Here is an 18339-nt window from a genome sequence, read left to right as displayed (position 1 = left end):
CGTAAAAAACTATTAACGCTGCATGAAGGTGAATAGGTGATCGTGTCTTGTAGTTAACGATTTTCTCTTTTCACATCATTTATAACGCCTATAAAATCAAGCGTCATCGTAAAAAACTATTAGCGCTGCAGGAAGGTGAATAGGTGATCAAAAAAAAACAACAACAACAACAACATACCCAGTTAAATTTCACAATGTGGGGTCTGGAAAGGGTAAGTGTACGCACACCTTACCCTTACATCAGAAGGTAGGGAGGTTGTTTCCGGAAGACCCTCGGCTCAAGAGAAAACATGACGAAAAAAGGTCAAATAAGGACAAGTTGTTCAAAGCAGTATCAAAATGAAAGTAGCGAAAGCGAAAAAAAAGCCATGATAAGCAGTCTGAAAGAAAAGAGCAGTAGCTACCACACATGAATAATATAATCGAAGTACAAGAAGCAACAGATAGTAGTAACAATCAAAGGACAATAAACTATAGAGCAAAATGGCGACTACTAGTACGAGGGATAAGCGGGACTACCTGCTAGCCTTCTATCTAATTTGAGTCTTCCATAACCTTCTATCTAAGGTCATGTCCTCGATAAGCTGGAATTGCATCATATCATGTCTAATCATCTCTCCTCCAATACTTTTTCGGCCTACCTCTTCCTCTTCTGAAACCGTCCATAGCTAACCTCTCACACCTCCGCACTGGGGCACCTGTTTCTCTATTATTCACATGCCCAAATTATCTCAGCCTCGCTTCTCGTATCTTATCCTCCACCGATGCCACACCCACCGTATCCCGAATATCTTCATTCATAATCCTATCCCTCCTAGTGTGCCCACACATCCATCGCAGCATTCTTATTTCCGCAACTTTCATCTTTTGAACGTGAGAGTTCTTGACTGGCCAACACTCCGCCCTATACAACAAAGTCGGTCTCACCTCCACTTTGTAAAACTTGCCTTTAAGTTTTGCTAACACCTTCTTATCACATAGCACTCCTGAAGCAAGCCTCCATTTCATCCACCCTGCACCAATACGATGTGTGAGATCATCGTCAATATCCCCATTTTCTTGTATAATAGACCCAAGATATTTGAAACTTCTTTTATTTTGGATGGGTTGGGTACCAAGCCTCACTTCCAGGTCAGCCTTATGTGGCACGCCATTGAACTTACACTCCAAGTATTCTGTCTTGGTCCTACTCAACTTGAACCCTTTAGACTCCAGAGTTTGTCTCCAACCCTCCAGTTTAGCGTTAACTCCGCTATGAGTCTCGTCAATTAAAACTATGTCATTCGCAAATAACATACACCATGGCACCTCACCTTGAATTTGCCGCGTCAAACTATTCATCATCAAGGCAAATAAAAATGGGCTAAGAGCTGATCCCCGATCGTTTCTTGTAATTAATATTTTTTTCCTTTTACATTATTTATAACGACTCGAAAGTCAAGCGTCATCGTAAAAACTATTAACGCTGCATGAAGGTGAATAGGTGATCGTTTCTTGTAGTTAATGATTTTCTCTTTTTACATTATTTATAACATCCAGAAAGTCAAGTGTCATTGTAAAAACTATTAACGCTTCTGGAAGGTGAATAGGTGATCGTTTCTTGTAGTTAATGATTTTCTCTTTTTACATTATTTCTAACGCCTAGAAAGTCAAGCGTCATCGTAAAAACAATTAACGTGGCAGAAAGGTGAATAGGTGATCATTTCTTGTAGTTCACGTTTTTTCTCTTTTTACATTATTTATAACGGCTAGAAAGTCAAGTATCATCGTAAAAACTATTAACTCTGCAAGGAGGTGAATTGGTGATCGTTTCTTGTAGTTAACGATTTTCTCTTTTTACATTATTTATAACGGCAAGAAAGTTAGGTGTCATCGTAAAACTTATAAATGCTACACGAAGGTGAATAGGTGATCGTTTCTTGTAGTTAAAGATTTTTTCTTTTCACATCGCACAGAAGTTGCACAAGCTTTGATTGTTTGAATAAAGTTATGATCTTTTGTTTTTTCTTTCTCTAAGAAACTGAAATGATAAATGAAATTACAATAAAATTGTGGTCAACAAAGAATCATAATCATTATTATTTATTATGGCTAGAAAGTCGAAAGTCATCATAAAGACTATTAATGCTACATGAAGGCGATCGTTTTTTAGTAAAAGAATTCTCTTTTTGTATCTGATAGAACTTTCACAAGTTTTGATTGTTTGAATAGAGTTATGTTCTTTCATTCTTTTCTTTTTCTTGGAAATTGAAATGAAAATCGTTTTACAATAAAATTGTGGTCAACAAACAAAACAATCATATTATTTATAGATGACTAGAAAGTCAAGCATCACGTAAAGACTATAAACGTTGCATGAAGACGATCGTTTCTTGTAGCAAAAAAGAACTTCTCTTTTTCATCGAGTAAAAGTTGCGCAAGCTTTGATTATTTGAATAAAATTATGATCTTCATAACCTTTATAGTAACAAACGCTTCAACAATAATCGGATTCCAACAAATTAATTTGGATCCACAAGTAGGAACCAACAAACGTGAGACATCCAAAGCCATTATACAAATGTTTTCTCTCGATGTATAAAGTCAAGCATCATCGTAAAGATTATCAACACTGCATGAAGGCAATGGCTTCTTGTACTAAAATGATTTTCCTTTTTTGTATCAGATAGAAGTTGCACAAGCTTTGATTGTTTGAATAAAGTTATAATCTTCGTAACTTTTTATAGCAACAAACGCTTCAACAATGATCAGATTCCAACAAATTGATTCATAGGAAAGAACAAAAAAATGTGGGACATCCGTAATCATTATACTGGTATTTTCTCTCAAATACACAAAGTCAAGCGTCATTGTAAACACTATCAACGTTGCATGAAGGCTATTGTTTCTTGTAGTAAAAGAATTTCTCTTTTTGCATCAGATAAAAGTTGCACAAGCTTTAATTGTTTGAATGAAGTTGTGATCTTCGTAACTTTCATAGCAACAAACGCTTCAACAATGACCAGATTCCAACAAATTGATTTGGATCCATAGCGCAAGAACCAACAAACATAAGATCTCCAAAGTAATTATACTAATATTTTCTCTCAGTGCATCCATATCAAATCTTGCATCAACGATGATGAAGTTTATGTCGTGGTTATAATATGAGCATATAATATAGTAATACTCATTGTATAACAATTATGGTAGGTTGATTGGTTTAGTGGAGGATAGGGAGATTGATGTGGTTTATGTCTCTTAAAGAGAGGCTATAATTTAGACAGATAAGATAGTAACGAGTAAGCAATGGATTCCATTTTCTAACATGTCTTTCTTTGTTAGTTTCCTCTTTCTTCTTCCTACTTGCATTTATGACATATTATTAAATAATTATGTTTTTTTATGAGATGTAGATGCGCTGGTAATTTTCCTTTCTACAATATCAGTATTCTGAGAATATCACAAGTCTTAAACATATCAGGAAACTTCTTCTAGTAATAATGATCATCTTCACACAATATACATTATAATTTGCATATATAGAAATTAATATTGTTTATTTCTCATGCAATTAGAGGTGCACCGCTAAAGCCACATCTCTCCACCTAACTACCTAATCCTTGAATGATGTTGAGGCTTCTTCTACAACTGTGATAGTGTGAAGTTGTACAGTATGATACCGTTATGGGATCTACACTAGTCAATCAATGTAATGATTAAGGATTTTAGGAGTGCCTGCTTACTCGTGTCTTGCTTTGTATATCAAGTAAGGTAGCTTATATTAGACTATTGACAACAAGTCTTGTCCTAATTGCTTTATTCCATCGCCAATACACTTACCAAATACATTCCAAGATGGGCGTAAAGTCACGGTCACATTTGATAGCTCAAACACGTAACATGCAAAATAAGGGTAGTTCGGCATCTTGATATGTATATAACTATTCGTAGTTTAAGCAATGACAATTTCTTCGTCCCTGAAAGTATTTCAAAGCTTATTGCAATTCTCTGCTCTTCTTGGAAATGATTCATTGCTAGTCGTCTCAACCTCCTTCTTGACCTCATCATAGTGTTTGATCTATTGGTGGTACTTTCTAACTATTAAGTCATGTAGAGCCTACATAAATAGGTGTACGTATGCATGATAGACATATACATCGACTTTACATGTTGTATTATAAAGTAACGTGCGTTACTAGTGTATGGGTGGATGGAAATATCACACCCCAAAATAAAATAGGACGTGGCAGACACCTGATATCATCGACTCACACAGAGAAAATTATTATGATATACTTTCAACTTGCTTCATGTCCATAAACAATACATCATACATATATTATTTAAGGTTATGGATATTGAAATGAGTATCTAAAGCCTCTATTTTATTTTATAAAAAAAGATCAACTAGATAAATAACTCTTACACTTCAATTACATGATCATCATACTTCTTGTTCTTATTTGTCACGACCCAAACCGATGGGCCGTGACAGGAGTCTGACCTCTAGCGACCAAACACCCCTAAACACTTATCTGAAACATGTTGAACATCAATAGCCCATAAATGTCACAAACTAATCTCATAAGAGGAAACATCAGAACTCTGTACAACTTGCATATATATATATACACAACATGCGGAAGAACAGTGCAAGCCGGCTAGGCTGCTATATATACTGTACACAAAAGAATATAAGCCGACAAGGCTACATCGTCTGACTACTACATACAACTGTCTACGCACCTTACTAGAATGAAAGCCGTAGAAAGGACGGGACGGGCCCCGTCATACCCATCTATATACATCTCAAAAGGATGGCCTACTAAAAATAGACCGCAACTCCGATCGAATGGAGTGCACCGATCTCCCCGCCGGATAAAGGTCCTACTAAGCCGGACCACCTCCTCGTCTACCGTACCTACGCGTATGAACGCGCCCCCCCGAGCAAGGGGAGTCGGTACGGATAATGTCGAATATGTAAGGCATAAAGACAACATGTATAAATATGTACAGAAATCATGAATAAGATCTGAACTCATAAGCTGAAATGACTATTTGCATAAATCTGTATGAACTAGTATCTATCTGTATCTAGTTGAATCTGTATGTCGGAAAGTATGGACATGCATATATATATAACTAGTAGGTACACACCTCCTTGTCACATCACAGGCCACACCTTCACCCCCCCGTCAAGTGTGCTTTCTCATGTATATACTCCAATATCATAAAGCCACTCATGGACCACTCATAGGCCATACCTTCACCCCCCCAAGCGTGCCTTTCACATATAAAACGTAATATCACAGTCACACCTTCACCCCCTGTCAAGTGTGCCTTTCACTGTACCTCTAAGGACTGAAAGTGAATGCATAATGCAAGTAAGACTGAACAACAGGATTCTCAATAATATGATGACAATTGGCCTCTTTATGGGCCTTACTAAACTAGTACTACTAGGACAGGAAATCATAAGATCTGTCTATGGGGAAATACCATAGCCGGGGTAAGGGAACGTCGAAACTGTATCTCTTTTAGTACTTATAAGAATAGAGTAATAGAAAAACTCTCTGACTCGTTTATTGATTCATATCATAAGATCATGCCAAAAAAAGAAGGAATAAACTTAACATACCTTGACGTATATCAAATCGCCCAACTTCTACTTCTTGAACTTGTAAATCTACAATTAAGATAACATAAGCCTTAATTAGGCTACTCACCTTACTCACTAATCATCATATTACAAAAGAGCTTAACAACTATGGACAACATATTCCTTGAAAATGTAGAAAACCCTCAGCTCCTAATTCCATCCAATCTCAACTACAATATCAAGGATAACATCAATGGCAACATTCTCATAACAAAGTATACCCAAATACATCCCTCAATCATCTCTTGACATAACCCCAAAAGCACTATTTAACCTTTCATTGACTTATCACTTTCATAGCTATCTTCTCTTTATAGGAACCACCAAAACTCTTGGTAACTAACTTAAATACAAGGGTAAAAATCATTTACGTACCTTGAGGGGTCAAGAATCCCAAGAATCACTTTAACTTCAACTTCCTAAGCTTCCCATTCTTGGAGAAACCCTAGAACCAACCTTCTTCTTCATAAACTCGAGTTTACGGGGTCCGGATCTTGCCAAATCTTCACTACTATGCCATAAATGTTGGGAGAGCAAAATATTAGGGTTTTCTAATCTGGGAAAGAGAGAAATAAGACATAAAGTCGTGGATTGTGTATTTATACTCGGAGAATTAAATGCTTCAGTGGTCCGGTTCGACGAGCGGGTCGACGACGCGTCGACGTGTCGACGGTCCGTTGACGTACTCATCGACCTGCGCCTGCAGAATGTAGGGCTGCGGAACCCTGTCGATGCCACACAACGACGGTCCGTCGACAGGTTCGACGACCCGTCGAACACGACTGGTGTCTGTAGACTTTTCCGCTTCACTTCGGATTGCGTCGATTCGTTCAACTTCTAATCCTGTAAATCACCAGGAATACCTGCTGGTACCATTGCACACGGGGTAAGACACTTTCTATCTCCAAAACTCAGGCTTGGGTCTCAATTCCCAAGGCATACTCAACTAGGAAATCATAAGTTCTACCACTACGAAAACGAGGGGTGTAACATTCTTGTTCTTGTTATTATTATTTTTATTATTTTATTATTATTATTATTATTATTATTATTATTGTTATTGTTGTTATTAATATTATTATTATTATTATTATTACTACTACTACTACTACTACTAAAAAAGTTTATTTGTTGTGCCTACGTAAATTACTCCTTTAAGTGATGAAATAGTATGATTCTGCCGTGTCCCTCCAATTTCAAAATTCTTAGATATATAGATTCTAAACATCTAAATACACCTAATTGTCATCTCTAGCCATTCAACATCAAAGAGATCCACACAAACCTCTCCCTTCATAAGAGGATTAGACCTTGAGAAACATAACAGTACATCAGGCATCAACGTAAATGCCACAACTTAAAGAACAAATACTCTTGTCACCATATTTTCCTTGAGTTAGTGCGTATAACTGGAAACTTGATCATGCCTAACAATAAAATATATGCATTCTACAAAATCACTATGCTATTGTTTAATTGGTTTAAGGATGCCAAGTACACCCAGCGGTGAATAACACTTAACTAAAATAAATCATCTAACCAAGAACGAAACGATCATCTCAACCAAGAAATCCAATTGACTTACCTTGAAACGTATAATTTTGATGGCGATGATATAATTATTTCTATGAACAATGGAAAGAGCCGGTGAATGGAAAGACTATGCATTGCTTGTTGTTGGTTTCTTCCGATACCTTAACTTAGTTGGAAAACATTATAATTCCGACGGAAAAATGATACAACTCAGTAATGTCATCTTAAGCTTTTGAACAACTCTAAGTACAATGCTTCCTCTATGCAGTATACTATTTGAAGCTATTACCTACTTAAAAGGGCATTTTTTAAGTTATCTTTTGTTGAACTTTCGTTAAAGGGACAATTCCCCGTTTCTATTGACAGTTATATCTTTTGCAAAAAATAAAAAATAAAAAAGAAGAAGTTATCCACCAATATAATTTCAGTTAGAAAACCTACTCCTCATGTATCCTTAAACACAATCAATGTACTAAATTTTATCCAAAACACATACATATCAAGAATAGTCAAGAATAGAAAATTTACCGTAGTGTTATCTGCAAGCACCCCCAAAACCTAATGATCCATTAGTCTCATGAGATAATTTTAGAAAAGTTAATATTCCAAAAATTAGTCTCATGAGATAATTGTACGAAATATAATGACAAGTAAAAATAAAAAACATAAAAGACAAAAGAAAAGTTAATATTCCAAAAAAATTGAAAGTTCTCATATACAACTAAGAACATAAAGATTACAAGTGACGACAAGACTAATAGAAATATATGTATTAAGTACATAATTAATAATTTATTCATAAATATATTTATCTCTCTTCTATTTTACTTTCCTAAAAAAATAAAAAACATAAAAGACAAAAGCATATTAAAGAAGCATGCTTTGATCGAGAACAAGATACAAGTTAGCACATATAAGCTGAAGAGGAAAACACCATCTTTGCCATCAGCTTGCGAAGAGATTTAAATTAATTAAATGTGGTAGTTTTAGTTCTAGAAGGTTCAAACTTTTGAAAGATGTTTTAATCCCGTTGCCGTTCATACTTGGAAGACTCCTCCAACTATCGTAAATCTAGCAATTGTTTTTGACTTCATATTCGTAAAATTAGGATATATGACATTAGTATCCAACTATAAAATGATAATTTAACTTTCATAGGGGTAAAAAAGTCATTCAATATTTAAAGGATATTTTGGTCAATCAACATTTATATTCATGCTTTTAAAATAATATAGATTATTATTATTATTAATGATAATAATAATTAATAACAACAACAAAATAATAATAACAATAACAATTTAAAATAATTCATAAGGTCATACGAGTAACCATAACTCAAAGGATTAAATAAGTTCATCTATGAAGCTTCTATCACGTTACGAATGAATAAATAAAGTTGTGGGCTTAGCCCGACTATACAATCAAATAGAAGTGCATTAACATACTCCCACAATCCAAAGTGGGCGCACCAATATTTTTAAGGGAAATTTCACAAAATACCAGTGAAAGCATAAAATACTTCATAATCTACAACTATTAACTAAATTATATAATGTACAATACATACAAGGTAGATGAGTAAATGAAAAAACCTTTAGGTATGCTAGTTTTTCTATAAATGAGAAAGCTAACTATGAAATATAATCAGTAAAATCGATTAATTCTCCATTCTGATAAAAATAATTTACTACGTATAAATAAAGAAGCACACTATCAGACAAATCATCTTCATCAGATGCTGAACAATTCCTCAAATAATTCAATTTTTATAAACCTACATTCTCTCAAATTCAGTCTCCTTCTTGATATACTCTCGGTAGTAATACTCTTCTCTTTTCCTTTTTTGATTTTGTTTCATGTACTCTAAAAATGAGGGTAAAATCTACGATAAGTTATATATCAAGAGTTTGTATATAAGGTATAGCATAGTGATATATATTATATAATAAATGTATGTTACGATTACTTATATTCTGCTTATGTAATAACAAATTTATACTTATTTGAAAAAAATTATACGTTAAACCGTTAAGCTATTCCTTATATACAGTTTCTCCATATGGTATATGGAATGTGGTGAATATAACAGACCTTATATATATAGGGCGTAACATAATAATAAACTATTTCTTATATATAGTATGTCAAGATAGATATACGGTATGGTGGATAATATACCAAAAATGGTGGAAGAAAGAGGATAAGTAAAGAGGAATATAGGGAGATATACGAGAAAGAGGGAATTTATGGAGATATACTATTAAGGAGGAGAAGATCTTGAGATCTGATCATTTTGGAGGAAATTGATATGGTACAATTTTAGGTGAGAGGATATTAGATATTATTGTGTATTTAACTCGGAGAGAGATTTAAGGATACGAAAAGTCGCATATAATGCAATTAAAAAGTTTAATAATAGAATACGTTGTATTTATATTATTTTCTAAAAGTAGTTGTAACTTTTTTAAATAGTAACATTTATAAATTTTGTGTTCTATATAATTTCCTCAATTTTAAATAGAATAGGACCTTAGTTAATAGGCAGACCGTCTTGTGCTTGATAAACACCTACAAATTGTCAAGAGCCTGGGATATTCAGTATGCAACAAGACAAACAATCTCACAACGGGGAAAGAGTTATATAAAAATCAACATGCATGAAAGAATTCAAAGAAGCATATCAAGTTACACAATATTTAACAAGTTGCGAGATTTTTCAAATTAAGAATCTTTAAATTTTATCACATGCCAACAGATGCCATAATCTTAATATCCATGTCCCGTTCACAATAATAGGTGAGGTAATAAATTCGGATATCGTCAATGATGACTGACGTACTCTCCTCGCTAGCTAGGCTATGTAATGCATCAAGTATTCAATATGAATGATCTACCCCCAACCAGTTGGGCGTTGATGCACCGGGCAAGGTAAGAATCCACGTGTTTGATATTCCTTCCAACCGGTTAGGCAAACACAAATATTTTTCAAATTTATTTTAGTTATTCAATTTGTTTATCTCAAGTTGCACAATGGCTCATTTCATTTTTTAAAATGAAAATAAGAAACAATAATTGTCGATAATATTATTTCAAACATATCATAGCTTTTCTACAACCAATAAGATGTATATAATATTTAGAAATCACAATTCATCATAAATATCTCATTTAGTTCGTAAGATGAACTCAACAATTTTTAAAACCATTTCTTAGCAATTTATGCCAAAAACAATCGATAATTTAAATCATGAAGCAAACTATGCAAGCTTGTCCCTAGAGTCTCATTCAAGCCTTTGTTTCGAATTTAAGATGTGGTATGAAAACCTCATCAAAGCTCAACACACCCTTTAATTTCCAACACTAGCTCCAAGTACTCAACGACCCAAACATGTTCAGTCTATCAGAATTCAACTAATAAACATTTTTTTATATTCATTAGAATTTATACAACACATTTAGCGTCAAGATTTGGCTACAAGCAATCCAAACGTCCAATACGTCATCAAAATCATATTTGAACTACCACAGCTCGATTTATATTACTAATTAAGCTATGAAGTTCGTGGAATCATCATTCAACTCAAAGTTCCAATCTAATTATACTATTCATCTTATTTCCCATCTTATCCCTAGCTAAAGCAACACATATTTCATGAACTTATATAATTCTCTAACCAAATGGTATTTTCTACATCACAATAAGTCTTAAATACTTAATCCATCAACAACATATTTGAAGCTAGAATGACGAAGTTATCTCCTTTGCTCAAAATTCTAATTTGAGCTCACTTGAGAGTTCTTGAAGATTTAGGCAATTTTATAAAGATTTTATCCAATCATATGTTAGTATTAATATTAAATGATGTTTTCTACCATTAACCATAAATCCATACCTTTAGGTATATTTAATGTTTTGGACGAGCCGCCATTAATGCCCTCTTAATTTCAATACCACCAACAATTTTCTCTCTCCCTGCATATCCAAGCTATTTATAACCTAGGTACTCACATGCTAGGCGTTTGTAGATTTTGTCAGATTTCTGCCTTACCCGTTTCCCTTTCCTTCTTTTTAAAAATCTTCGCGCGTTAGAGCTAAATGCGTTGATTTTGAAATTTCACCAGGTTTCTCCTTCGCGTGTCGATCGTGCGCGCAGTTCTTTCTTCCTTTTTAAGAAATACTCGCACATTGGAGCCTAAATGTGTTGGTTTTTGCAATTTCAACCAACTTTTCAAATTCAAGTTTTGACTATTTTTGGCTACTTTGCCATTTCCAACCACTCCCACCTTGTAACAAACTTACACTACCATCTTCTAGTCATTCCTACACCTTTGTGTGACCTCACAGGTACGGGGTACTTCGAAACTAATTAATTTATACTCTTTAACTTGTTTTTTTGGCTTGAATAAAAACTAAAAATCACCGGCTTTACAGAAGAGACGATAATATAGATATGTTCTATACGGTGCAGAGAAAGGCAATGGTATATGTATTGAGGTAGAAATATATGGTATAAATATCATTAGGATATTGCAGTGTGGTAGAGGCAGGAGGTGCATGTGAAAGACTATGAGTGTTGATTATATCTGTTGAGTGTATATATGCTAGACACGAAATTGAGAGAAAAAACAGAGAGCGTCAATGTACTTGCCTACATGCTCTAAAGTTCAAATTCCAAGCCACTCTCACTTATGAGATTTCTAGGTCATCCTATATGGAGCATTGGCTATACACCGGAGTGAAACAAGCTCAGTAGCTTAGTCTTAAATCCTGTATTTATCTAATTAGTATTTTCATCCATTTAATATGTACAAATCATCAGTTTGAATCTACTGCGATGATCATAGATGATCCTCATTCCTCCAAATTAGATAACATTGAAAGCAAGGTGGGACTACAAAGTCTTCTAGGTGCATGTAAGACCATTTAACAAGATCATCTATTGAAAAAATGCGAAAAATTAAACAAAAGGAAAATACATTAGTATCAAATAACATATAGGGATAAGGCACCATTACCCCCCTGAACTATACCCGAATTTGCTACAACACACCTTACCTTTCCTTGGGCCTATTACCCACTAAACTTATTTAAAACGGAATAATTACCCCTGCTTGATGTGGCAAAGAGAGTGTGTTTCACTCTCTTTGAGAGAGTGATAAACATAAAAAAGGGAAAAACTTAATTTTTTTTTTCTTAAAAATGCATTTTCTTAAAAATTTGAAAATAAATCTAGTCTTCCACATTTAGTTTTAAAAAACGGGTTTTCCACATGTTAAGAAAATAATTAATTTTTTCAAAATTTTATAAAAATTCAGTTTTTCACATTTTGGCAAGAAAAACATTTTTCAAGATTTTATTTGAAAAATAAAAGTGTCCTAAGAAAATGAAATCAAGATTTTTTAAGACATTTTAAAAAAATAATCAAGTTTTCCATATTTTTAACAAATCCATTTTTCCATATTTAAAAAAAAATCATTTTTCAGTTTTTTTTTTCTTTTTCAAAAACGGGTTTTAAAAAAAAACAAATTTTCAATTTTTTTTTTAAAAAGGGTTTTAAAAATCCTTTTTTTAAAAGAAAATTCATTTTTTTAATCCATGTTTTTAGTTTTTTTTTTTTTTTTTTAAATGGGTTTAAAAAAAATCAAATTTTCAAATTAAAAAAAAAGACGGGTTTTAAAACTCTTTTTTTTTTAATGAAAATTCAGTTTTTTATTTTTATTTTAAAAAAAATTGACACGTAAGCTTGGAAAATTAAAAAAAAAAAAAGAAGAAAACAAATAAATACACATGTGGCAAGGAGAGTGTATGTCACTCTCCCGTATGAGAGTGGGCATCGGCGTTTAGGGGTAATTATTCCGTTTTAAATAAGTTTAGGGGGTAATAGGACCACGGGAAAGGTAAGGTGTGTCGTAGCAAATTCGGGTATAGTTCAGGGGGGTAACGGTGCCTTATCCCTAACATATATCTATAAAAACATGTCATACATCAAGGTACCCCTCTTGCACCGAATTCAGAGGATAAAAGGACTCGTTTGTGCATCATTGCAACAATAACTCATCCGACGAAAATGATAAGTAACAAGCGACTGGCAAAGAAAAAAAGAGAAATAAAGAAAAAATCGGAGAACAAGGAAAAAATGAAAAAGGCAAAGAATGAGAATAAAAAATGAAAAAGTTCTTTTAGAATATACATGTGATGACGCATGTATATCACTACATAACACAAATTTAAGTGTGACTTTTTAAGAGCGTGTATATTATTTTAGTTTGAAATAGCTCAGAAAGGTAATAGGACTCCCACATGGATTAAATGTGTAACTGAGAATTCAACTCAAGTTCGAAATTGTTTACCTCAAATTTCGGTAACGATTGAATTTGTAAGTGAGGTATAGGATATGTGGATGAATTTTAATCTATTTTTGGTTGATACGAAAAATGTATGGATTTGTTCGTTATATATATATATATATAGCACTACCGATTCGGACTAAAATCGGAGAGGAGAGAGAGAACTTCAATATATTTTTCTATTACAATGTTCTAGATACGAAAAAGCCAACCCCAAAAAGTGGGATAATGCCTATTTATAGGTTTGCCTCATGGGCCTTGAATACAACATAAAGCCCTTTAGAATAAAGAAATCCTAAAAAGATAAGGTAGGACCGTACGGTCTGACACCCGTACGGTCATCAGTACAAAATGGCAGAACGATTTCATAACGCGTGGCGACATCGCAGGCGGATTAACTTGGGACCAACGGCCACGTCGAGTTTGGATCAGAGTAACCGGACCAACGGCCACGTCGAGTTTGGATCGGAGTAACCGGACCAACGGCCACGTTGAGTTTGGATCGGAGTAATCAGACCAACGGCCACGTTAAGTTTGGATCGGAGTAACCGGACCAATAACCACACTAACATCTCGAGTCGCCACGTAGGTGCAATCGCCGGTCCGAAGAAAAGACCGGAACATGCTCATGCTCATTTGGACTCGCCCTCGCCCACGATCTCACCGATCATACATTGATCCGATTTTTACCTATACGAGATAGTCCACACACTTTTCGGACCGTAGTTTTACCGGAGTAACGGAAGTGGGTAAGTCACAAACCGGTGGTTCCATAAGCTCGTTCTTATCTTCAAATTTGGCAAGAACGAGTTATGTCCGTCCTTCGACATCGGCCACGTGTCTCGTCACGAATGATCGACCTCGGGAACCGTCTTAAGGCACGTCTCTCTCTTCATATCACGTCGCATTAAATGTGGGACGGTGTTGCTTTTTGATTGGCGTTATTTTGTAACATTCTGATATCACACCTATATATAAGGCCCTTAGCTATTTTTCACTTTTTATTTTCACTTAACTCATTCTTCACTCTCAACTTCTTTATTTCTTACTCTCTTGATCGTAAAAAGCCATTCCAAGCTTCTCTTCATTTGTTGTTTGATCATAAGAGCATTCTTTTGTTAAACCTTTCATTTGTTGTTTTGCATCTTTCATTGTCTCCTCCATCCTCCTAATATTTCCTCCGTTGTTTTGTTTTTGAATTTTCCATCGTCACTTCAAATTCTCAAATTTTCTTACCACTCTTTCACGCCTTCCAAATGTTTGCCAACACGCTGATACTACTACCCGGGACGTTCCCTCGATTTCTTCTCGGGGAGCCGAGCCGGCCTCAAAACTTGGGAAAAAAACATTTGTTGAAGCGAGCGCTTTGGACATAGTGTCGTCCAAACCCAACTACAGCCACGAATTTGACGTCGAGATGCCATCTCCGATAGCGGATAGGGGTTTCGACGTAAGGCAATATCCTTCGTCCATTACGGAGGATCTCTTTCCCTAGGTCTGAGTTGATTGCGAATGAGATAATCATCCGGTGCAAGTGTTCGCTCCCGGGCCTGACGAGTCTATTAGCGATCATAGAGAAGGTTTCCTATACGTTGACATGTATCCGTTTACGCTCAAACTCGATCCTCCAATCTATCCGGTTATTTTGGAGATGTGCCGGACGTATAACGTGACCTTGGCCCAAATTGGGCCGATTATCTGGAGGGTCGTGGCCTGCCTCCGGTTACTGGCCAATAACGTCAACAGGGAATTGACGATGGTGTACTTCATCCGGTTATATTCCCCGAGAATCTTCCGAGGGGGCGTGATAAAACTCTCCAAGCGAGGTCGGAACCCGATCTTTTCCAAACTCGATCAGGATAGAGATCGAGGATCGTTGGAACGTTATGTCCAGGTAAGGATCGCGGATATTATTTTGGCGGATCACATGCCTTTTTCGGAGAGGTGGAACCATAGGCGTAAGTTTCTCGCCTTCTCTCTTCTATAATTATTCTTTCCTCTATGCTTTGTCAATATTTGCTCCCTTGTATACGTATGATTCCCCCCCCCCCCCTTTTTTTTTTTTTTTTTAGCCGGTATGAATACTCGTACCGTCCGGAACCTTACCGAATGGGTTAGAGCAATCATCGGCCACACACGCTCGAACAACGGACGTGGGGGGACTGTCGCGTGGCCGATGGGTTGCCCAAAATCACGAACCTTCTCCTTGATTTGGTATTTTATTGCATCCTCCCCCTTTTTCTTTTCTTTTCTATAACCCGCTTCGGTATTCGGGTTTACCCAAGGGCTCGGTGGAGCCAAGACCGGAACCAACAACAAAGGCGAGCCCTGGCGCTCACACGCCTGCCTATTGAATTTGATACGAGCGGGATCGTCTCGGCTCGTTCTTTGCGGTAGGTAAGAGACGGAGAAAGCCCTCCGCCAAAGGGCATAAACCAAAAAAAAAGGGCGAAGAGCGTTTTTCGGACTCTGAGGGATGAATCAGAGCCCGATGTTCTTATTTGAAGGGTTGGTGAGGGCCCCTTCGTCGCCTCTGTTCCTGAGGAGGAAGCCACTATTCCACCCTTTCCTACAATTGAGGATGGACCTTTCATTCCGGCTTCGCACACAGGTGGGGAAGAAGTTCTTTTTCCAACTCCTCTAAGGTCAATTGAATTCATTGACATTTCAGATGACGCTTCACCCGAAGAGATTCCTGCGAGAGGCTAGAAGATCCGGCCGTCTTCAAATGTTGAGGCCGAACAAGAGCGAGTCGGCCCGGATCTCGGGCTCCGATGTTGCGACCCTTTGCTCGGTGGTGACAGCTACGCGCATTCGAGGCACCTTCTTCTACCGAGGCCGCAGGGGCTGTTTCGGCTTCTCCTACTCTTGCGCCGAGGTCTGATAACCTGGACAACATGTTCTCGGATATCCCACCTGCAACCGGAGAAGCAGTCGGGTTTGGAAAACTACCTATTCCTCGAGCCACGAGGGCAGCTAGCCGGGCCACCTAAACGGGTGCAAGAGATAGTCTTGTAGGTATTTTTCCGGCCCCTAGCGTGGAACCGAGAATGACAAGGTCGGCCGTGGTCACCGTCCCCGAGGATTGCGAGGCTTTTGTCCGTCTTGTGGGAGTAGCGAGCTATACGAGGCCCTCTGATTTCAGACTCGGATAAGAGAAAGATGGCCGGAGTCCCTTGGCAGTGCCTTATTAATGAGGGCATGCACGCGTAAGTGGCACGGGTAAGCAACATCAATCTTTTACGTAATTCAATGTGATTTTTAACTCTAGTTTATCCAAATTAACTTGATTTGTTTCTTCTGCAGAGCGTTGTGCTCGTCAATGAGGGCTTTATCCATGCCCAGCACGAGGTCGATGACTTAGAGGGCCAGCTGGATGCCCAGGGCTGAGAAACGGAGAAGTTCCAGCACCTGCAAGGAAAAAGAAGACCCCGGCCGGGCGGGCCCGCTCTTTCCAACCTTCAACCCGAGCTCAATGCTTCAAAGGTCGAAAATTTTCGTTTAAAGGCCAAGTTGGCCGAAGTGGTTAAAAAGAACCGGCTCTTTGAAGCGGACAATGCCGGCCTTCATCAAGACAATGCCCGTTTTATTTCGAGGCTTGGTGAACTCGAGGCCACTATTTCCCAACTTCGAAGAAACTTTATTCGGTCAAGGCCGATGCCGTGAAGATGGCAGAGAGGCACCGACTGCTGGAATCCGAGCATGCTAAAAACAAGGAGAAGTTGAGGGCAGTCGAATAGAAAGCTGAGGCTCGAGCCCGGATTAGTGACGAGCTCAAAAGCAAGTTCGAGGAGGCATCCAAAGCCAATGACGTGCTTCAGGCTGAGCTCGACTCGGCTAATCAAATTCACAGAGCTCTTCTCGAAGAGAGATCCGAACTAGCGGCTAAATTGGAAAAAGTTGAGGCCGACTTAGAAGAGTCTCTTAAGGACATGGAGGCCGCCAAGGCTCGTACTACGATTTTGGTCTAGTATGAACGGTGGAAGTCCCGGAGGGCTACCCTCGAACAGGCCCAAAAAGGATTAGGGGACCTCCAGGCTCGAATAAACGAAGCCAAAGCAATAGAGGAGGAGGCTAAAAAAGCTATTGATCTTTGAGTCTGAGGATTTCGAGCGAACGATTTTCGAGAACTTCGGCTCCAACCGTACCAGGTAGATCGGGGGTACCGCACCCGGCCTTTATTTTGTTTTTGCCTTTTGGTTTGTTTTTGCTTTTTCACTTGTGGAAAAGTTCAAATGTAAAACCTTTCATATATGAAATGAGCATTTCCTTTAATCGTTTTTTTCTTCATTCTTTTGTCCGAATTCTTGTTATGACGTTGCCTTAAACGCTTATCCCGTTAGGAATAATCAAAGGTTCGGAGTCATTTCTTTTTCCGGATTATGCCTAAGTGTTGGCTTTTCTCTTTATTCGGTACATTTTTGTCAGAGGATTTGATCGAGTGATTTGCCCGCGGGACTTATTTATGCTTTGTGAATTCAGACGTCTCCGAATCACGTTAGGCATTTTTGGACCGAGGTTTTTCGACCGCTTACTTATAATAGATTAGGTTTGGACACCTGAATTCCTGCCTTGTCAAATTTTGATACGGCAGTCCCCAGTGTAGGATATTTAATAAAAAGATGCCGAATTTCGACGGTAGTCCCCGGTACAGGGTATTTAATAAGAAGACTGTCTGAGATGAATTTTTCATAATTTTCTTTATATTGCAAGTATTTGCACGTACATAATATGAAGACTTCATCCGTTTCCTTCTGTTTTTGCCGTAGCAAATACTAAGTGGACACGATTCGTTTTTGATCGTTTGGTCCTTA

Source organism: Lycium ferocissimum, chromosome 7 (assembly GCF_029784015.1).
Source record: "Lycium ferocissimum isolate CSIRO_LF1 chromosome 7, AGI_CSIRO_Lferr_CH_V1, whole genome shotgun sequence".
Lineage (NCBI taxonomy): Eukaryota > Viridiplantae > Streptophyta > Magnoliopsida > Solanales > Solanaceae > Lycium > Lycium ferocissimum.
This window is presented reverse-complemented; position numbering follows the sequence as displayed.